This window comes from Adiantum capillus-veneris, chromosome 7 (assembly GCF_014529385.1).
Source record: "Adiantum capillus-veneris isolate H3 chromosome 7, ASM1452938v2, whole genome shotgun sequence".
Classification (NCBI taxonomy): domain Eukaryota; kingdom Viridiplantae; phylum Streptophyta; class Polypodiopsida; order Polypodiales; family Pteridaceae; genus Adiantum; species Adiantum capillus-veneris.
The window spans coordinates 23492276-23516343 of record NC_140937.1 but is presented as its reverse complement, the minus strand read 5'-3'; positions in this window follow the sequence as shown (position 1 = coordinate 23516343).

Sequence of the window (24068 nt, the reverse complement as noted above, 5' to 3'; positions counted from 1 at the left end):
TTGATGCTCCACTGCCCTGAACAGAGGTTGCCAACATTGAACGAGCAATGTTCCAGAAACATGAACCATGGGCTTGGTAGGGGAGCCTTGCCCCTTCCAATAGAACTCCCCTCTCTCCCTCACTCTCCATCACACACTCCCTCTATCCCTTATCCCCTCACCCCTCACCCTCCCCCTCTCCCTCTCACGGCACGGCAACACGCCAAACTCTCTCTCTCTTTCTCATCCGGATGCCGCCATCGCGCAAATCTCTCTCTCTCTCTTGCCTTGTGGCAACAGCGCTGTACACACACACACACACAAACACACCCCACCACACACCCTCCCCCCACCTCTCCTCTCTCTCCCATGCACAGTCCGCAGCATATCCCGCATCTCCACCACACTCTCTCTCGCGCGCAGTTCGCAGCCCACACACCCACACACACGCGCCTTGCGGCAGCAGTTGAAACACACACACACTTACACACACACACACACACACACCACCACCACCACCACACTCCTTCCGCCATGCGCAACAGTCCGCCATCCGCCACAGGAAAAAAAAGAAAAATATATATATAAATTATATATATATATATACATTATATAACTCCCCCCCCCCCCTTTCCCGTGTTCCCACGCACGCATGCGCACATACATATACATATACGCACTCACCCGCAAAAAAAACACACACACATGCTCCCACACTCACATACATACATACGCACATGCATAAACGCTTACGACATCGACAAACGAAAGAAGAAGGATCCAAAGCACGCGCCACCAACGACAAAAACAGAAAATGCACCGAAGGCATGCCCCGGCAGACTCCGGAAAGAAGTACGCTCGACACCAACGCACCGGCAGCTCGCCATTCGCCGGCAACACGCAACCTCGATGCCATCTCAGCAATTTTCGGTTATTTTACCATTATCTTCAATTTTCACCCAAGCCATTGTAAATTTTCCTTTTGTAAATATCCTCTCTCTAGGTGAGGGTAACAAAGGCCCACCTAGAGATTCCCATCTTTTAATAACCTCCCCCAAAAACAAAGCAAGGGTCAACCACACCGGGCCCACCACTTGCTTTGTCTCCCCGATTAAGATTACCCTAACCACACTAGGATTACCATAATCCAAGCAGCCAACACCTATAAATTGGCACTGAGAGGTCACTATCGGGGGGGGGGGGGGGGGCAACTTATGTGGAACCAAGCATTGGGTAGAGTGTAGTAGAAGGGATTGACACCATCACCATCACGGGGAGAGGGTTTAGGGTCTTGTGTGTTGGGTTTGCCTTGGAAATTGCACCATGCGAAGGGACTCACACCCATCTCTCGACTCCAATGGTCGATGCACACACGTATGCACGCTCTTGGCAATGAACATTTGCAGTCATTGAATCTCCCTAGAGAACGCACCAAGTAGGTTGCACCATCTCTTTCCCCTACCTCTCTACCACCACGGCATGCCACCTTGTAAATATTGCAGAAATAATTCACCCTCACACCCCCGAGGTTGTTTTCATCAATTGCGAGTGTTCTCTCTCTCTCTCTCTCTCTCTCTCTCTCTCTCTCTCTCTCTCTCTCTCTCTCTCTCTCTCTCTCTCTCTCTCTCTCTGTGTGTGTGTGCGTGTGTGTGTGTGGGCTTGCGGTGTTCATATCATCGTGGGCTTTGCGTCCTAGCCGCTCAAAGCTAGGTGGTGCCCCTTGTTCGCTTTATCGTGGCAGGCTCGAGGCGAGCCATTCGGCCCCGGCGTTTTAGAGGCCGTCGGGGTCCGGGGTCCGCTTTGCGTCCGTCATTTGGTGCCCCCACGGAGGAGGGTTTTTCTACGACCCCTTCAGTTTACAATGTTGAAAGTGACGCCCACTATCAATCATGGACGAGTGGCTAAAGGAATTTTCTAACTGGAGGACGGAAGAAGAAGAGACGAAGGAGGCCCTAGCCGCTTTCATTGAGGTGCTGCTGCCAGGCTGCAGTGTCATCAACATTCAAGAGGTAAATTCTCCATCTCGTATCGCTCATTCTAACTATAAATCGAAAGCATCAGGCAGGAGATTGGTGAGGTTCCATCACTGTTGTCAAGCAACGCACACGGTCAATGAGTGCCAGCAACGAAGGTAGCAGAAGGGCTGAAGTCTTCTACATTGACATTCATCGCAAGGAGGTCATTCATGTCAAGGAAGGAGAGCAGACGGTAAGGCCTCTTTTCCCTAAAGAAACAGCAGTCAAAGATAAAACCCCGAAGTGGCCTAAAGGGGCTGCTCAAGCCAAGGGCAAGGAGAAGATAGGCTAGCCTAGAAACACATGACCCCGAAGGGAGAAGCATCTGGCCAAGCAAGTGCTTCAAGCTCAGAGAGCCGGGTTGTACCCACTTTGTCGAAGAAGAAGTCATCCGAAGGAAAGCGGCGGAAGATCGCCTACCGATTTTCACGACGCATGCGAGTGCTACCAATCCACTTCGACAATCCAGAAGAACAAGTGGTGAGAAGATTCCCATGTCCTAGAGAGGAGTGGTTCGGCTACTGCTCTCGCTGTTTTGGGAAGCGAGTGGAGGACCTTCCTCTCCTCCCTGTACAACCTATCCTGAAGAAGCTCTCTACCACGGGAGAGACCCAGTGGGCTGGAGATGAGCTGCAGCTGAATCGAGTAGAATTCATGCAACACGCCGATTACGGAAATTACCTACAATTGCTGTTAGCCAAGAGACTGGGAGTGGTCAGACGCGTCGCCATCACCCCGTACGTGCTGAGCAATGAAGGAAGGGTAGAACCCATGAAAGGTGACGACCTCTTGTGGATGTGCCGACTCATCAACACTGGCACGGTAAGAGTGTAAGTAGGTATTTCACCCTTTGTGCATAATGGAAAATGGGCCGACGGCATTCCTGTTCAGATTCCTATAGCATATGCATGTGAACATCTATGTGGATAGGAAAGTCTTCTACCAGCAGAAGATCGTCTACCTATTTGGTGCGGCAGTACTAGGAGAAATCCTCAATTCCCCGAACCCTATCATTCTCCCCATACTAGATTACTACCATTCCTTTAATGTCTCTATTTTTATCCTGTTTTAGCCTATCCATTCGCCCCTGTAAGAAACCCCTATGAGCAGTTGCTGTTGATGTTTAAAAATTAAAAAAAAAAATCCCAAGTCACCACCATGGCAAGTGTTTCTTTCCCCACGTTCTATGGAAAGAAGGGTGAGGATCTCACCACTGATTTTTTGGATGATTTTGACATTGCGTGTGTCGTCTCCAACAAAGATGACGACGCTTCACGACTTAGAATTTTTCCTCTACTGATGAAAGTAGAGGCCAAGTCCTGGTACAATGCATTGCCCCAGGCTACCAAGAATACATGGGATGTGTTAAGGGCTGCTTTTGTAAACAGGTTTGGTGGAGGCACAACCTCGGAGAAGCAAAGTTTGTGGACCTATGGGAGAGATGGGTTGCCACACTAGAGGAAGACGAAGGAGCGCCTAATTTCCTGAAGAAGGACCGTTTCATTGCTGGTCTATGGTCGCCGCTTAGAGAGAAGGTGAAGGGAAGGTTTCCTGCAACATATGAGTTGGCAGTCGAAGTAGCCCGCCTTAAAGACAAGAAGCTGCGCATGCAAGCAAGAGTAAATGAGTCAGAGGAAACAAGCTCAGCCCGACCAACCCCAGTGGCTGCAACAGCCAACCATAGAGTCCAACCACAGGAGACAGCAGAGGAACAGCAAGACCTGCTGAGTCACATCACCACCCAACTAGGAGTTTATCTGTGCATCTTGTGCAGCAAGGGCATGCATCTGGCAGAAATCCAGAACAAGGAAGAAGACAACGAAGGCAGAACCCAGAATACCACTGTTACAATTGCGGAGAAGACGGCCATGGAATGTACTACCACCCACACCCAAGAAAGCAGAATTTTAATAAAGGGGGGAGACTGAATCAGATCTCTCCGCCAAGAGTAAGACCACCACCAAGACAGCCAGGACCAATCCCAGCAATCCAAATCCTGCGACCACCTATACAACAGCAACCACCACCCAAACCTCTCATTCCACCACTACCCCCACCACCTGCGGTGAACCAAGCGGTGAGTGTCATTAACTTAGAGGCTAAAGGGAAGGCGAAGGTAGAAAAGTCAGCTCGAGAGAAGCACAAAGGAAAAGCGAAGATAGAAGAAGTGGATGCTATGGGAGTGAAACGTGCGAGGCACGAGGAGGCATCTCAAAAGGAAGAGAAGATGAAAGGGAAAGCCGAGTCTAGCAAACAAGCAGCTAAACCGCGGCGGAAGATAGACATAGTGGACTTCTCACTAGGTGAGGAAGCACAACCCTATGACTTAGTCCAGGATGTGTTAATGCAGGGCCCGAAGATAACGTGGCCCAATTTACTCCACCTTGCACCCAGAATGAGGAGGCAATGGACGAAAATGGTAAGTACCAGGAAATCAAGACCACGGATAGCTGGGGCTATCTCTGGGAGGGATCTCGACGACATCTTGCCAACCATGGACGCTCACATCAAAGGGCAGCGGATTTCAAACGTCTACATAGATGGTGGCGCGCAAATATGCGTCATGAGTGAAAAGATGATGCACCATCTAGGTCTAGAGGTAAGTAGGCCGGCACCCTGCCGAGCCAAGATGGCAAACAATGTAAGAGTAAAATGCTTAGGCATTGTAAATGTGGTCAAAGTAAAAGCATTCAATACGGAAGTGGAGGTAGACATCTTTGTCATGCCACAAAAAGGGGAGGGCTACCCCATCATTCTTGGAAGGCCTTGGCTTATGGCCATGGAAGCAAAACAAGACTGGAGCATCGGGATGATCCACATGAAGGATGCTAAAGGGAAGTCCATATTCTACGACATGAGGACTGGGAAGCAGCGCAATATGATCTTGGAGGCTTCAGAAGACGAGTCCACCAACGACTCCTCGTCTACCTCAGGAGAAGACACAACCACCACCGACGGGAGTGACAGTAGCATGGAAGTAATGGGAGTCATTCTTAAAGACCCAAACAGATTAACACAATCTGAAGCAACCTCAGTAAACGAAGAGGGACCATCAAGTAAGCAGTCATTGGAGGATACAGGTAAGCTACAGAAAATGCTCTCAAATGAGTTAACCAATGAAGAGAGGAAGGAGTATGTCTCTATGTTAGACAACTTCACTACTTTGTTCATTGATGGCTATGATAAGATCACAGGAATTACAGTAGTGCAGCACCACATAAAGCTCAAGGAAGGCAGTAAACCCGTAGTACAGAAGCTCAGAAGACTTGGAGTGATTCAACAAGAGTCATTGCTTAAAGAAGTAAGGAGTTTTCTACAAGCATGTTTCATCTACCCTGTCGAAGACTCGGAATGGGTCTCCCCAGTAGTAGTCACACAAAAAAAAAATGGTAAATGGAGAGTCTGTGTGGATTACAAACCTCTCAATGCAGCCACGAAGAGGGACCATTTTCCCCTCCCATTCCAGGATGAAATACTCAATGAAGTGGCAGGTCATGAACGCTACACAGTATGCGACGGCTACTCAGGATACTTCCAGATTAGCATTGCGAAGGAGGATCAGAAGAAGACAACCTTCATCACACCATGGGGATTTTTTGCCTACAGAGTAATGCCATTTGGCCTCACCAACGCCCCAGCCACATTTCAACGCTATGTGACCTTTTTTTTCCAACCCTACTTCGGAACATCAATACGGGTTTTCATAGATGATTTTTGCATCTATAGCTCACGATCCCTTCATCTAAGCAAAGTCTATGATGGCTTAACCAGGCTACAAACCCTGGGTGGCCAACTCAACGTGGACAAGTGTCACATTGGTGAGAGCAAGGTCATTCTCCTTGGTCATGTAATCAAAGGAATCGAGGCTGAACCCAGCAAAATTCAGGCTCTGGTACCTTTATCATCTCCCACCACCGCCAAGCAGTTGGTTTCTTTCCTTCAGAAGGTAAGATATTTAAGCAGGTTCATTCACCTGCTATCTCAAGTGGTCCTTCCCCTACAACAACTCACCCAAAGGGATGTTTTCTCATGGAGTGAAGAGAATGAACAGTAGTTCACTGAGGTAAAGCAAGTCCTATCTAAGCTTCTCACTATTTCACCTCCCAAGTGGGACGAGCCATTCTATGTGAACCCTAGTGTGGGAAATGATACTCTGGGAGCGGTACTAATGCAAAAGGATCCCAAAACTTCTTTCATGCACCCTATTTACTTCTCTAGTCGAGTCATGACCCCATCAGAGAAGGGATTCACCGAAGTAGAACACATGGTTCTGGCACTAATGTTTGCTACTACGAAATTCCACTCCTATCCCTTGCCTAGACCATTTGTAATCCTGACAATGGAAGAGGTTTTTCCTTATGTAATGCGACACATGGATGTCTCATCTAGGATCTCAAAGTGGCTAATTAGAATACAAGAATTTGATTACACCATGCAAGTAGAAAACTCTACCAGGGCTAGTCTAGCAGGAATTCTCACTCATCGCCACTACGAGAAGAAGCTGAAGGTCGACACGGAAGCAAAGGAAGGAACACCAAATAAAGAGAGCCCTAAGCTAGAGAGAGCTCACTCTCTTTTCTTTGACGGAGCATACAAGAGAACAATGAATCAGTCTGCAGCAGGCATGGACATTTTCAATGAGCAGCAGGAAAGAGTATTCTCCATAGGGCAGTTATCACACTCCCACTCTAACAATGAGGCAGAATATGCAGCCCTAATCCTTGCGCTGGAACAATGTATTTCACAAAAAATTCAGCGCTTGAATGTATTCGGCGACGCTTTGCTTTTGATAAGGCAGATAAATGGCACCTGGGAGTGCAAGAATCAAGTTTTACTTGGTCAACTTCGCCAAGTTAAGGACCTTCTGAAGAAGTTTGAAGCGGTAAGACTCTTCCACATTCCCTGAGCAGAAAATCAAGAGGTAGACGCACTAGCTAAAGAACGGATACAAGATGTTTCCATAGGAGCAATCAAATTAAAGCTACCCCTCTTTCAAGGCAGTGACTCTATGCCTGATATCATCAGCTTTCTAAATACAGGGGAATGTCCAACAGGACACACTAAAGGCCAAAAACAATGGCTGGTAAGGAAGGCTACTAGGTACCGCCTTATAGACGACCACTTGTATTGTAAGGGCAAAGATCAAATTCTCAGGCGGGTGCCACCCTCCAGTGAAATCACCGAGGTAATCTCAAGCTGCCATGACGGCGTCTGCGGTGGTCATTTTGCTCTAGATATCACCAGTAGGAAGATTCTACAGGCAGGATACTTTTGGCCTAGTTTGAACAGAGATGTACACCATTGGTGTAAAACATGTAAGGCCTGTCAAGTGGCCAGTGATCGCACGCTAACCTACGAGCCCCAAACCCCTATCATTTCATATGGTCCGTTTGAGAAATGGGGAATAGATGAAATTGGTCCCTTACCAAGGGCCCAATCAGGTAAATTGTACATCATTGTGGGGGTAGACTACATGACGCGATGGGCAGAAGCAACAGCCACCACCCGCATTATAGCCCAAGAGGTGGAAAAGTTCATTTTTGAGCATATCGTTTGCCGTTTTGGCACTCCTCTTGAGATAATATCAGATAGAGGACCAGGATTCAGAGGTGATGTGGTAGGAGAACTGATGAAGAAGTTAGGCATCACACGTCGGCATTGCACACCATACTATCCACAATGCAATGGTCTGGTAGAGAAGGTAAATGGAATGATTTGCAAGATCATCACAAAACAGGTGAACAACCATACAGGAGATTGGGATAAACATCTCATGGCAGCTCTTTGGGCCTACAGAACAACGTTCCGAACATCACTAGGTTTCACCCCTTTCCATCTAGTTTATGGGAAGGAGGCAATTCTACCCATTGAGGTACAAATAGCCAGCTTACGAGTCTTGGCCAGCCAGACCCACCGTCCAATCGTAAAACTTAGAAACCACATCTTGGATCTACAGAGACTACAACTGGATAGGGAAGAAGCAATCAATCACTATGCGGCACAGGCAGAACGATGCCGACTCACTTTCAATCAAGGGATTAAAGAGAAAGGAGTGGAAAAAGGCATGTTAGTGCTGCGATACGACAACAGATTTGATACCAGGAAGGACAAAAAATTTCAGCCCAGATGGGAAGGACCATTCATCATCAAGAAACGCTACGACAACGGCAGCTATAAGCTGATGGAAGCAGATGGGAGAATTCACAAGACTAGAGTCAATGGATGGAGACTGAAGAGGTACTTTCTTAGGTTTGACCCAGAATAGTGCTAGACATTCCAGAAGAGGGAGAACCCTCTAACTCTACAGCTGAAGAAACTGAAGAAGGGCTAAAAGCATGAATGCCTCTAGCCAAAAGAGAGAGGGCTAATGATAGCCGGCTTTCGGAAAATCAAAGAAGAAAAAGAAAAAAAAAACTCATTTCACCCCCCCCCCACTCTCAGTACCCCCCCACCGTAACTCATCTTTCCCTTCCCGCCCCACGGGCATCAGATAAAACTCTCGCACTCTCTCCCCCCCCCCATTTTCTTTACATACCCTCTTCCCCCCCCCCCCCCGATTTACCCTCCCCGGCCAGGCAGAAATTAAGAAGAAACCCCCCAACCCCTCTCTCGTGCTCCCGCGGTGTAAGCCGCGTGGAACCCCCCCCCCCCCCCCCCCTCACTCTTACACTCACCCCTCTCCCATTACCCTTTACCCTCTACCCTATCCTACCCCCCCCCCCCCCCTTCTCTTCGGCCTGCCAATATTCCCTCCCCCGACCCCTCCTTCCTCTTCCCCACCCGCTCGCCTCACCCTCCTTTGGCTCATTTCCCCCCCCCTTCGGCCTCATTCTCCCCCCCCCCCCCCCCCCCCCCCCCCCCCCCCCCCATTGACTTACTTGTCATTCGTCCTTAAGCCCATGCAAGACACACCACCCTCCCCCTCTCCCTCTCACCCACACAAACCCATGCCCCGCCATACCCCCTCTCTCCCTCACTCTCCCTCACACACTCCCTCTATCCCTTATCCCCTCACCCTCCCCCTCTCCCTCTCACGGTCTCTCGCTTTGCGGCAGCAGCGCTGTGCACACACACACACACACACACACACACACACACCACCACCACCACACACCCTCCCCCCACCTCTCCTCTCTCTCCCATGCGCAGTCCGCAGCATATCCCGCATCTCCACCACACTCTCTCTCATGCGCAATCCGCAGCCCACACACCCACACACACGCGCCTTGCGACAGCAGTTGAAACACACACACACACTTACACACACACACCACCACACACCTCCCCCCCCTCTCCTTCCGCCATGCGCAACAGTCCGCCATCCGCCACAGGAAAAAAAAGAAAAATATTATATATATATATATATATACATTATATAACTCCCCCCCCCCCTTTCCCATGTTCCCACGCACGCATGCGCACATACATATACATATACGCACTCACCCGCAAAAAAAACACACACACATGCTCCCACACTCACATACATACATACGCACATGCATAAACGCTTACGACATCGACAAACGAAAGAAGAAGGATCCAAAGCACGCGCCACCAACGACAAAAACAGAAAATGCGCCAAAGGCATGCCCTGGCCGACTCCGGAAAGAAGTACGCTCGACACCAACGCACCAGCAGCTCGCCATTCGTCGGCAACACGCAACCTCGATGCCATCTCAGTAATTTTTGGTTATTTTACCATTATCTTCAGTTTTCACCCAAGCCATTGTAAATTTCCCTTTTGTAAATATCCTCTCTCTAGGTGAGGGTAACAAAGGCCCACCTAGAGATTCCCATCTTTTAATAACCTCCCCCAAAAACAAAGCAAGGGTCAACCACACCGGGCCCACCACTTGCTTTGTCTCCCCGATTAAGATTACCCTAACCACACTGGGATTACCATAATCCAAGCAGCCAACACCTATAAATTGGCACTGAGAGGTCACTATCGGGGGGGGCAACTTATGTGGAACCAAGCATTGGGTAGAGTGTAGTAGAAGGGATTGACACCATCACCATCACGGGGAGAGGGTTTAGGGTCTTGTGTGTTGGGTTTGCCTTGGAAATTGCACCATGCGAAGGGACTCACACCCATCTCTCGACTCCAATGGTCGATGCACACACGTATGCACGCTCTTGGCAATGAACATTTGCAGTCATTGAATCTCCCTAGAGAACGCACCAAGTAGGTTGCACCATCTCTTTCCCCTACCTCTCTACCACCACAGCATGCCACCTTGTAAATATTGCAGAAATAATTCACCCTCACACCCCCGAGGTTGTTTTTCATCAATTGCGAGTGTTCTCTCTCTCTCTCTCTCTCTCTCTCTCTCTCTCTCTCTCTCTCTCTCTCTCTCTCTCTCTCTCTCTCTCTCTCTCTCTCTCTCTGTGTGTGTGTGTGTGTGTGTGTGTGTGTGTGTGTGTGTGTGTGTGTGTGTGTGTGTGTGTGTGTGTGTGTGTGTGTGTGTGTGTGTGTAGGCTTGCGGTGTTCATATCATCGTGGGCTTTGCGTCCTAGCCGCTCAAAGCTAGGTGGTGCCCCTTGTTTGCTTTACCGTGGCAGGCTCGAGGCGAGCCATTCGGCCCCCGGCGTTTTAGAGGCCGTCGGGGTCCGGGTTCCGCTTTGCGTCCGTCACTACCATATCTAGCATCTAAGCCTGCATCAACAGCCTCTAGTATTGTTGCCTTGTGGTGGCGCTCCCACTCTTTGTATTCTAAGATGCCAACCACACCTATCACAACACCTGCTAATTTAATAGCCCGCCACAACTCAGCTCCCAAACCCACTTACTCTTTGATTTTCCTTTACTCAACTGGTACTAGCAGGGGGGTGCACAAATGCGCAAGCAGCTTTGGTTGCAAACAGACCCTTAAAGCCACTAATTACAACCTCATCAAACCCCATCCTTGCACATGACCTGAGAAGGCAAGACCCTACTGAAATGACCGTGAGCCCCGAGTGATAAGGCATGAGGACTCATCGCTAGTACAAATGAGGACCTTACGAGAGTCTGGAGATGACCGCACAGTGCATGGGCATAACCAAGCTGCATGCATCAATAGCCTCCCTTGAGTACTAATTAAGGCCAAGAAGAAACATAATTACATTTACTTACATCTTTTGAGATTCTCTGCATGGCTCAAATTAACGATTAGGTTTAAATAGTTATATAAAACTTGTTTATTTTTTAAAAGAAAGTAAATGAAATTTCATCAAAAAAAAAAATCTTTTGCCAAACTCACAATAGTAACTATAACAGAAAAGGTGCCTTCGACGCAGATTTCAACGCCATCTATCGAAAAGTGCGTCGAAATACCTGTCCCTGTGAAAACGTAGAAATACGAGTCGATATACATGTCGAAAGGCATTATTTTTTACATGTATTTCGACGTCCCTATCGACACGTATTTCGACGACCATAAAAGAAAAAAAAAATCTTGGGCAAAGGACAGGCAGCCTGGCCTGTGCCCAGTGAAAAGATGGACACAGCCACAGCCAGACTGCATGTCCTCTGCCCAAGAAAACGAGCAGCACCAAAAATCAGTCGTACTCCCATAGAAATTTCGATAGAGTTTCCTTCGTTTTAACATAAACTTTTCATAAAAAAACATATGTATACGCCTCCTACATGATATCCATGTAGGATCTCACATGAGATTTAAGGAAAATGAAAAAAATGAAACGAACTTTGTGCAAAACCATAACCGGCCATAACCATATTGATCAAAACCATAATGATAACCATAACCATAAACAAAACAATAACCATAACCATGTCTATACAAGAACAATAACCATAACCATAAAGAAAACAATAACCATAACCATGTCTATACAAAAAAGAGACACAGAAGCATGTCTGTGTCTCACAAAACATATATAGAAATCCATTGATGACTACGCGTCACAACCTGCACATAGAACAAGTGACAAAATTAGTATTGATATTACTTCGCATATACTTATTTAATTAAATCAACTCACACATATTAACGTCTCACCTCAATCGATCAGCGAGACTCTAAGGCCTCCCAGTCTACAGGCTCTCCTACAGCAGCAGCAAGATCATTCAATACTTCATAAATACCTCTCCGATATACATTTGTCTCCTCTTGGCGTGTCGGGGCTCGATGCATTGCAAGATTCTGCGTTTATACAAAAACCAAAGTAATTAAGAATGCATGATTCATCGCGTTTTTAAAAAAAACGTCATAGCTAGGATTGGATTGGAAACTCACAAACTCATAGCGAAAGGTGTCGAAGCCTCCGCTGCCAAGATGAGATGTCCCCCTGGTCATCTGCCGTACCTCCGCGGCCTGACGCTGCTGTCTGAACCGCGTGTCCGCTATCCGCTCATCCTCTCTGATCTGCTGCCACATCTCGTGTGGGATGCATGAAGGCTTCGGCGAGCCGGTCCTGAAAGCCCGACAAGATACATCTCGACGATGTTTCACGGTGTTTCGTGCAACACCCTTGATCCACCTCCTCGGAAGATCCTCTGAACTCGGAGTAGAACCCAGAGTAGGCTGGTACTCTCTCATGATGGTCTCCACTATATAATTGATTTTATTGCAATCCTGCTCAGGCCAAGGCGTCAGAATGCTGGTTGAAAACTGTAGCTCCGCGAGCTGGCGAACCCGCTGTCTCATCTCAGTCCCGACTCTATCCATGTCAACAGAACCATCTGCCCGTACAGTATAGAGCTTGGAGGCACTAGGATCGCGTGCCCCCCAAGGTGTCCGAGGTGTGCTAAGAGGTGTGTCGAGAGGTGTGCCTGGGTAGGATGGGGGTCGTGAGCGAGGAGGGGTCGAAGCATCTGTGGAGCCTCCTCCACAGCAACCACCACCTCCATCTGACGATCGGCGAGTGCGCCTGTGTTGCGGAGATGGGGACGTACCTGCCTCTGCCGTACCCCTAGGTGTCAAAGCGGCCGTGATTGGAGACCTCGCAGGTGTCGTTCCCGTAGACGTCCCCCCCCCCCCCCCCCTAGGCGTCCCTCTCATAGGTATCCCCCCCATAGGCGTCGGACCCTCGGGTGTGAAGCCCGGAGGCGTGGTACCCGTGTCTCTAGCTACCCAGTACTGAGACGCATCTGCCATCTGACTGGACGTCATCCGTGTGACGAAGCCCATAAATGCATCTGCACTCATAGAAGCGGGATCTGGATATTGGTCTCTCATACTAAAGTCTTGCACAAAGAAAGTAAAAGAAAGCGTCGGAACACCTTTGTTTAAATTAACGTTAAGCTTAATTTAAATCAACTTCTTCACACAAACACTTACAGGTCTCGACTAGTGAGGCATCATCGATAAGATCTTGCACCGTATCATCGTCTATCTCTAATTGCAGACATAACTCTGTCCCAACTCGTTCTAGAAGATTGTCTTCATCCATTGCATCTTCATCTACAAGTGTCATATCTGCCCCGTCTGCGTCATCCCTCGTATATCTGTCAGCTTCCTCTGTCATACCTTCGTCCATCTCATCTAATGTCATACCTTCGTCCTCTGTCACACCTTCGTCCATCTCATCTAATGTCACAGTAGTATCTGTGTCGTCTGACCGACTTTCCTTCAGGAGCTCTTGCCCTTCAAATACTTGTTTATTTCTTGGAGCAACCTGAACCACAAACCACCCTTGTCGCTCTCAAGGGTCCGGTACAAAGACCACTTGCTCGCAATGTTCGGGGAGAGCAAACGTGTCGCTCGCATCTGTCCAAACCTTTGTAGAATCTATCTGCACAAGCTTGTTTCCATCTCTGTGTACCATTGCATTGCGACCAGAAGTAATCACCTGAACCACTTCATATCCAACAAAAACATCTCAAACCGCCTGAAGCTGACTTTCAAGATATCTGACACCAGACCACAGTAATCCAAGTTGCTAGTGCTCTCATTCGTGTCTCTGACACTGGCCCTGCTCTTTTGCATGAAACTAACCATTACCCCACTGTCAAACGTGTGTTTTCTGTTGTCAATTTGTTGTGTTCTGAAATGCTTTCCATGCGACCATAGTGCCATGTATGTATGATACCTCCACTCACATCCAATAGCCAGCTCTTCCTCTTCTAGAGATATGGGTTCTCCGATCTGTCGAGCTGCTCTCACTGTCTTGTCCAACCATACCATTGTAGGGAATTCAAGTAGAGGAGCGAGATAGTCTGGCAAGGGTAAGCCTCTAGTCGTTCGGATTCGCCTGAAATCGTGTCGCTCCCTATTGCGTCTCTCTTTCTCTTCTTCGTACCTTTCAAGCCATTTTTGCATCGGCTTTGAATTTAGTATACAGAACTTCATGATCTTTTCTCGAATGGCGTCGTTCATTTTCTTCGGCACCCCTTGCCCCTGTGGCTCCTCTCCCACCAATCTTACATCCTCCTCATCGCTCCATAGTCGAGGCATTTCTGGGTCAGAAACGGATAGAAATTCGATCGTCAAGATAAGAGACTCTTGCACCAGCCATCCTTCTGCCATGCTCCCCTCTGGACGCGCTTTTTGGCAAACAAAACCCTTAAGTGTTTTCATGAACAGCTCTAGAACGAACATCCAACGGCTGTGGACTGTACCTGCCACTGCAACCTCATCTACTACATGGACAAGCAAGTGCATTTGGATAGTTAGGCAGCTCGTGGGTAGATACTTCTCAATCATGCAAACTACCTCAATGGAGTTAGCCCTTGCGACTGCAATGGATTCCTCTCATATTTCCTTGGAAGAGATCCAGCGCACTAGCTCTGAAATCTTTTATATGCAAGACCGCACTTCCTCCGTTAAACACCCCTTGATCGCAATTGGGAGAATAAATTGCAAGAACTTATGCCAGTCGTGCGATTTCAGTCCTGACAGTTGATTGTCACGGGTGAATGCTGTCTTGAGACATCGCGTATATCCTGTTGGCGTCCTAAACTCTGAAATCACCCTTTTGACTTGTCATTCCTCGCTTTTTAGCAATAACCATGGCACTCTTGAAAGCTTTGTTTGGCCAGCTGCATTGGTGAAAGGCCACAGCTCTGGCATCTTTCCAACTGACTGCAAATCATCTCGTGAAGCTCGATTGTCTTTCATTCCCATGATTGTCTTCCAGAGGAGCTCTCCCACATTCTTGAATATATGCATTGGATCCAGCAAATGGTTAATTAGTAGATCACCCCAGTACGGCAACGTATGGAGAATGGACAAACGTTTCATTCCCGGAACAGGTTGCCCCTCATGTTGCTCCCATCGGCGACGCCACTCTTGTACATGCATAGGACAACATTCGATGCGACCAAGCTGACCTTCGCGCAAGTGATGGCCATCTGGAAGATAACGGTGGTGGTCTTGATAAATTGTCTTTCGAAGCGAGGCAGAATAGCGCACATTCAAAGATGGCCCGCAAATTGGACATACATTGTATCCCGAAGTTGTAAGCCCTGCGTATATTAAAGCATGATTCAGGCCAAGGCAAAGTGCTTGCGAATAGCGAGAATTTTGTAAATCAAGAACCATTACCAAAAGCTTCACCGTATCCTAGCCAATCATGCATAGTCCGCATAAGAAGTCCATGGATCCTTGCATGTTGTTGTCCTGCTGGTTCAACCGCATCTGCTATGTCGATCCCATGCCATAACTCCTGGAGCTCGTCAACTAGTGGAGCTAGATAAAAAACCATGTTTTTTGCCTTGAATTTACCAGGTACAATCAAGCCTAATATCAAATGACCCTTCTTGATGGCAAGCCACGGCGGGAGGTTGTAATTGATAAGGCACACAGGCCAAGTGCTCCATGACGAGCTTCTCAAGCCAAATGGATTGACTCCATCCATTGCCATGCCCAAACGCAAATTGCGTGGTTCACTCTTAAAATGTGGCCAGGTATCTTCAATGTGCCTCCAAGACTTTGAATCAGCGGGCACCCTAAATGTTGTGTCAGTGGATCTATTCGTAGAATGCCACCGCATCAACTTTGCAATGGAACCACAAAGAAACATGCTTTTTATCCTCGGAATAATAGGGAAATGTCGCAACACTTTAGATAGCACTATCTTGCCAACTGCATCTTGTTTGAAGTGCATTGCTCCGCACTTAGGACACGACAGACAATCTGTGAATTCATTGCGAAAAAGAATGCAATCATTTGGACATGCATGAATCTTGTTGTAGTCCAAGACAACTGAGGTCAATAGTCACTTTGCGCCTGGCCTGGAGGGGGGCATTTTATTACCAGCCGGGAGAAGTTGCTCCCGCAACAACCTGTTTAAGCCACATTAAATTAAAAGCTCCCGAAGCACGTCACCATTGCAATCGAAAAATCTCTTTTGTAAGTTACGTACCTAAACAAAGCAATGACGCTTGCATCTGACCACCCGTACACTGACTGCAGATTCAAAAACGTCAGACAAGTATGAAGCACAGATATTTTGGCGCCTTCATAGATTGGTTGACGTGGCAACTTTCTCAACATGTCTTCAGGAGATAGGTGCACACCTTCTGGTGCTACTTCGTTAGCGTTCTCCTCGCTTGTCTGGAAGAAGGCATCCAGCATCTTCTCCATGCCGTCGTCTTCTGTCTGTAAGCCCTTTTCTACTTCCATCCTTGGCTCTATATTGGTCGGACCTTCATGCATAATCCTTTTTCTCTCTCTCTCAGATGTAGGTGTTATGTCGCGAAAATCAATGCCCGTTCCATAGGAGTCGTATCGTAGATTCTATACGATTTCTCTAGCAAACTCTCCGTACTTGTGCACATGCTCATTACATATCCTACACTTGCGTAGGATTTGATACTTGCAGAGCCTGCACGAGCATGCAATCTTTTCCTCCATGTTAGTTGATGACGTTGCCATCTACAATGATTATGAATGTTGTTTTAATATATATACTCCTCACAATGTAAACTACCTCGCATTCTCTAGCCTTGCCCGATCTTCGTACACCTCAGTCCACAGGTGTACGGAGATCAGGACCACCGGGTTAAAATCTCGTCTTTATTGGTCAAATCCTATTTGGGTAGACACATATGTGCTCTCCCAGGTGTACATGACAATGCATGTAGCGGGCAAAACCCCTTTGCCTCTTTTAGTTCCATAGTTTCTTCTAGAGGGAGAGAGAGAGATAGAGAGAGTTTCTGTCCTTTTCACACAATTGGTCAGCCAAGCTAAGTCTTTCACGCCGACTCGCATCTATCTACTACTATCTCTGTCTCTCTCTCTCTCTCTCTCTCTCTCTCTCTCTCTCTCTCTCTCTCTCTCTCTCTCTCTTCTCTCTCTCTCTCTCTCTCATCTCTCCTCTCTCTCTCTCTATCTATCTATCCATCTCCGTAGCTATCTCTAGTTAATTCTCTCTCTTTCTCTACCTCTATCTCTGGCTCTCTCTCTATTTCTCTCTCTCTATATATATATCACTCTCTATCTCTCTATTTCTCTCTCTCTACATACCCTATCTCTCTTTCTTTCTCTCTCGATCTCGCTCTCGCTATCTCTCTTTCTCTCTCTCTCGATCTCGCTCTCGCTCTCTCTCTTTCTCTCTCTCTCTCTCTCTCTCTCTCTCTCTCTCTCTCTCTCTCTCTCTCTCTCTCTCTCTCTCTCTCTCTCTCTCTCTCTCTCTCTACGTACCCTATCTCTCTTTCTCTCTCTCTCGCTACCTCTCTTTCTCTCTCTCTCACTATCTCTCTTTATCTTTCTCTCTCTCTCGATCTCGCTCTCGCTCTCTATTTTCCTCTCTCTCTCTCTCTATTTCTCTCTCTCTCTCTCTCTCTCTCTCTCTCTCTCTCTCTCTCTCTCTCTCTCTCTCTCTCTCTCTCTCTCTCTCTCTTCTTTTATTTTCCTCTCTCTCTTTTTCCCTATCTCTTTCTCTCTATATATATATATCACTCTCTATCTCTCTCTCTCTATTTCTTGTCTTTCTCTCTCTCTCTCTCTCTCTCTCTCTCTCTCTCTCTCTCTCTCTCTCTCTCTCTCTATTCCTATCTCTTTCTCTCTCTCTCTCTCTCTCTCTCTCCTCTCTCTCTCTCTCTCTCTCTCTCTCTCTCTCTCTCTCTCTCTCTATTTTCCTATCTCTTTCTCTCTCTCTCTCTCTATAATTCTCTCTCCCCTCTCTCTCTCTCTCTCTCTCTCTCTCTCTCTCTCTCTCTCTCTCTCTCTAGTTTCTTACACACACACACACACGTTTCCTCTCTCTCTCTCTCTCTCTCTCTCTCTCTCTCTCTCTCTCTCTCTCTTTGATTTCCTACACACACACACATTTCTCTCTCTCTCTCTCTTTCCTACACACACACACACACACCTCTCTCTCTCTCTCTCTCTCTCTCTCTCTCTCTCTCTCTCTCTCTCTCTCTCTTTCTTTCCTACACACACACACACCGCTCTCTCTCTCTCCTACACACACACACACACGATATGAGAGAGAGAGAGGGGGGGGGGGGGGCTCAATAATACCTGCGCTGCAGGTTTCAACCAAGAGCAGATCTGTGCGCGCTCGCAGGCGAAAATGACCGTCTGCGCGCGGATTTTCTTTTTTTCCCCCAATTTTTTTCCGTCGAAATACGCATGGCAGTACGCGTGGTAATATTTACCTTTCCACGCGTATTTCGACGCGCATTTCGACGTCCCTGTCGACGTGTATATCGACGAGTAGCATGCCCATCGAAAGACGCGTGGAAAGGTACGGTGCATCGAAATGTCATGCGTCGAAATCTGGGTGTTATGTTGTAGTGAGTGAAATGAGAATTGTATTAATAAATAAAACCAAAAAGGTACAATGACAGCCATGCTCCTACCTAGTCATGGCATCTTCCACCATCCACATCTACAAAACCATATGTACATCACCTGATGAAGGTTGCCACCCTAATACTGAGCTTCATCTGTTATGAAAGCCACCCAAAACAAGAGATATCCTAAAGCCAAAAGTTGGCATGGGGTTGCCACCAAAGAGAAGGCCTTGCCACAGCACTCCCCTTGCTCGCCAAACCAATGCGAGGGAACAAAGGTCGACACACATACCAGAGTAGTTAACATAACCTCGTCCTAACCAAGATCCAACAAACCATAAAGAGAGTGCTACAACACCAATATAGCACCTTCCTTTTTTTTGCCTTCTTTTTTTTAATCAGACTAGTGTTGGTCATAGATTTGGAAACATTTACAATATGACTAAGGGCATGGTCGTGCAAGGCTTAGTTTTCGGTAATTCGCGACAGCATCTGACCATGGCAGGTACGGCAGCTCAGAGGGTGACGCGAAGCAGCCTGTAGTGAGAGGGAGTGTGAGGCGCAGACAGGGGAGAGAGAGAGAGAGAACTCACCGGCACGCAACAGGCTTAGTTTGAAAACTATGCCAAAAAAGGCATAGTTACAAATTCTATGCCGGTGGAAAGTTGCGTCCTGTCAGGCTTTGTCGGCGGTTGTCTGTGGAAACTAAGCCTCGCGTGACCATAGCCTAATAGGTCAAGCTTTCGGTCCTAAATGACATCGACACTCATGTCAGACTTGGGGGTTTCAATGGTCATCATAGGCTCTACAGAGGGTTCGACATGCGACATTGGATTCCCTTGCATGTCTTTTGAAACAGTCTCTTTAACCATCTCCTCATGAGTCATATCCCGGTCGCTTGTCTCTCCATCCGGCTTGTTGGAATCCTCAAAAGGCTTAGCGTTCCAGTTGACGCGTCTCCAAGTTGACCGGACCACTAGATTGGAGATAGTTTCTGCCGTAGGGCAGTTCCAAGCATCGTGTCCAATTCTTCGACATTTTGTAGCAGGCGTTGGGGAACGAAGTAAACGCCACCTCTTTCCGAAAGGCGCCAAATCTTTCCATATTCAAATCCGAATATTTGGGGATGGACCTACTCAAATTCCATCGTATACATACCTTTACATCCAATCCCGATCTAACCCTTTGCAACTTTGGAATGAACAATGCCCGTCCCATCATTGAAGCAATGGAGTCCACATGGTCACGGCAGAGGGGAAGGCTCTTGAGCATAAGCCACACCCAACATTAGTCCATAAACTCATTGTTTGGACAGAATTCGGGCATCCATGGCATCACATAAGCAAAGTGTGAAGCTCCCCAAATGCCTCCTCTGATCACCAGTTCTTGAACAGTTTTCTCGAAGGCACACTCAGCCACACATAGAACCATTTACCCATTGCTACGAATTGGCAGATCGCATTTCGATTATTGGTTGCCGCTGTCGCTATCATGCCGCGACACGTGCACAATGTGAAACTAAATTAGCTACCTCACTCTCAGTGCTTTTGCTATGTGGGACCAAATGCTATAATGTACATAGTGTGATATATGCGAAAATAGATGCCACGATTGCAACTCTGTATATACCTTGCGGGGAGAGCGAGTCCCTCGACGTGGCACTATGGCATGCTTTTTCACATACATATATTCCTATTTTGCTTTAGAAATGTAAAAATGTCAAGAGTATTGAAGTGGCACGCTCGTTTTGCCTAGAAAGTTCAATGGGGGCGATCTCGGCCAAAAATAGCATGTGTCATGCGCAAGCGGAAGAGATGCATCCAAAGTGTTTGTCAAGTGGTAAAATGAGGTTCAAGATGAAATCTAAGCCCAATGGGATTTTTTCACAATTTTAGGGATTTTTCCCAGCTCGTTTGGGCTTTTTACGGGGAAAAAATGGCATTTTTTGAGCTAAAAATGACCAAAAATGGTCATAGAATGGTAAAAAATGACCCAAAAATGGTCAAAAATGGCTCAAAATGCCACATCACTCACGGTGCCGTGACTATGAGAAGTGAGGGAGCATTTTAGAACATCAATATCAACACTACAAGCTCCTCTGTGAAGGGATACAAAGACTACACTTAAGGTATGCTAGTGCAGTCCCGTGCTATTCCAACCCTGTATTCAAGGCTGTGAGGCGACCAATTAGGGTTTCCCCTCTTCAAATAACCACTTGGGAATGAATAATGAAGTTCTGAAGCTTCCATGAAATGACTACGACGGAGAATTGAAGAGTTTGTGTAGGGTTTTTATCAGGGCGAAAGAGCACTCCAACTGTGTAATTGGTAGTGAGGCTACACCAAATCATCACACACAAGAGTTTTGAGTTGATCTTGGTTCTTTTTCGAAGAGAAACTTTCATGGCTGGAGTTTTGTTCTTTTTTAGTGTGTTTTTGGCTTCAAATCATCTACACCTTGCTTGATTTTGCTGCAAACTCTCACAGTCAGAGGCCTGGCGCTTTCCTAGCCGCACTCCGCACTTCTTGACACCGGCCACTCCCATAAACCTTGAGACGTCATTCAGCGGCCTATAAAGTAGAGAACCACCGGGTGAGCACAACGATTATACGCATCCACACAAAGGTTGGGGAGAGAGAGAGAGAGAGAGAGAGAGAGAGAGAGAGAGACTTTGTATGGCTCCATCTGTTGCCTCCTCTGCAAATCAGTGCACATTGCCTACCATTCTGCCTCTCCTAGGAAAAATGTTCCCCTTCCTATGTCTCTTCCTCTCTCTCTCTCTCCCTCTCTGCCACATGCACCTTGCACTTTCTCCCTTCCAGTAACTCTTTTTCTAAAAATCAAAGGCTAAGATCTTCATTTATATCAACTCACTCCACGTGCACCCAGCAAGATTTTTAAGTTCAACTACCTTTTTCTTCTTTACTCAAGTGGGAATCTCAATTGATTCTCCCTAATGAGGCTTTTAAAAAAACGTTTTAAATTTGCCCACCTATTTCGTGTTTTGTTTGGGCGTGTTTTAATTTGTTTCTTTGTGGGTAGGGACGGAGAGGGAGGGGAGGGGAGGGGGACACCTAAATAGAATGTGCCTATCACTTGATGCTAGCAATGGGACACTTTTATTGATTAGCATTTATAAATAATTATTTCTAAAGAGATTATGTTTACATTCTCAAAAAAGTAATAAATTTTAAAAGAAGATACTTCATTATGTTTTTCAAACAGTTCTAAAAAAAGGTTATACATAAAGGTTGTATGAGTTCCCAAAATAGGAGAGTATATAGTAGGTTGGCCTGTGTGTGGGGCCTTGTAGCTCCTTGTTGTATCAAGAGATCCCTCAAGGCTTGACACAAGCTTAAGGGTACGTCTTTTGGAGTCACAATTGTGAGTTTGTAAAAAAAAATCAAGGTGAAGAATCGCGATGGCTTGCACAAAGTTAATCGAGGTTGCTTGAGTGTAGAATGGAAATAATAAAGGTGTTAATAGGGCATCATAATGTAAGTTGAGAGTCTTCTGGGTGGAGATCCATTTGGCTTATACTTGGAGACAATTTAATTCTTCCAGAAGAATTTGGTCAACTTTCATATGTGAAGGCCTCAGTCCTTCGAGGAGGCCTTGAACACGTGATAGTGTTGTGTATGCAAGGCCATGTGTTCGTATGTGTTTGGGATTGAAAACTAGGGTTTGCAATGTCAGGCCTTGTGAACGGTAGATTGTTCGTGCACTGGCTGGATACAATGGGAATTGTGATCTTGACATCGTCTTATAGAGCTCCATTAGCATTAAAACTTCATTTAAGAGCAAAAACCAGCTAGGCAGTCAATCATCCTGTGAGACTCAATCAAGAGCTAAGCAGCTTCCGCCTTTTAAGAAGTTTCAATGCAGCGACCATGATGCTGCAACACATGCACTGACGAGAACACATGAAAACAACTACGGTGGGCACTACGTAAACAATTTCCATTGACTCTTGCAGGCTTGTGTTCTTATCTAGACTTCACAGTGAAATAGCCAATTGAAGCTAAATACAATAAACAACATATAAACTCATTTAATAGGCCTCAACATGCCACGACAATTCACTATAACTTCATAAAAATCTTTAAGAGCATGAATGATTAGGAAGGAGAGGACATACTAGGACACACATGAGAGAGAGAGAGAGAGACTTTCAAGTCAGACAATCAGAAGAAAAATTAGGGCAATGGAGCCAAATCAATGGAAGCCTCGTGTATGATTTATTGCTATCCAATTAAATCATATCTATTAGCCAGAAGCAACAATATAAAAGACCTTCTGTATAATGAGTGTCCTCTTGCTGTGATTCACGACATTGGAGGACCTCGCTTACAACCATGATAAAATATCCATCAAAAAAAGCATGTGAATATGATGAAGAGTAAGCATGAACAATTGTAAAGATTGTAAATGAACATTCATATCAAGTAGCAAGAACATGTATTGTAAATAAGAAACACAATAATATGCTGTGAAAATGTCCAATGGTTTACAATAGCCCATCCTCTTCAAAGTACATGCTCTCAGCCTCTGCAGATTCATCACTACTCACATACTAGTCCTCGGCAGCAATATCAAGAGGACTAGGAGCAATCCGTTTAGAAGCCATTGCCAAAAACTTTACAAAGACACAATCTCTCAACTTTGCATTGTGGATTTACACCAGAAAAAAGCAAGCATTTTTGGCGCTTATATAGAGGAGACGTACATATTTTCAAAGTTGCATAATACAATAACACCTGCCCATTCATACCATTTTGCGAATTCCCAATTCCACCAGCACTACATCACATTCAAGGCAGTCCAAAAGGTTACAAATTGTCACTATTGTGCTAATGCATCCAATGCATTACAAAGGCTTGAAACTCTCCAATCACATTGTAGAGAATTTTGCATGCATATTATACTTGTATTACCTCAATCACGGATTCCAAAAGCATCCCCATCACCCTACTCTGTCCCACATCTGCTTTGACACTTCTCACAAGGACCCGCTCTCTACAAATGAGCACAAGGCTTTGGCCTGTAGGTAGCTAGCAAGCAACCTCATCCTCATTTCTAGTTGGCAAAATCAGAGCCATTCCTGCCACATCCACTGTCTTGTTTGTGTTGAAGCCTCATACATAACAATAGCCCGGCAGTGCTAAACCCATCACGTCACACTTGCAGGCCTTCAATGCACCACATGCGCAGAGTTATGCTACACAAAGCTGCCCGCCTTTAGGCGACAACAAGAAAGGACCTATGAGAACGGTGTCGGAGAGAAGCAGCAGCCTCTTGTATGCTAACCCCATCACGTCTTGTAGACGGGCCTTCAATGCACCGCATGTGCAGACTCCACAATCGAGCTACAGGGACCCGCCTGCCTT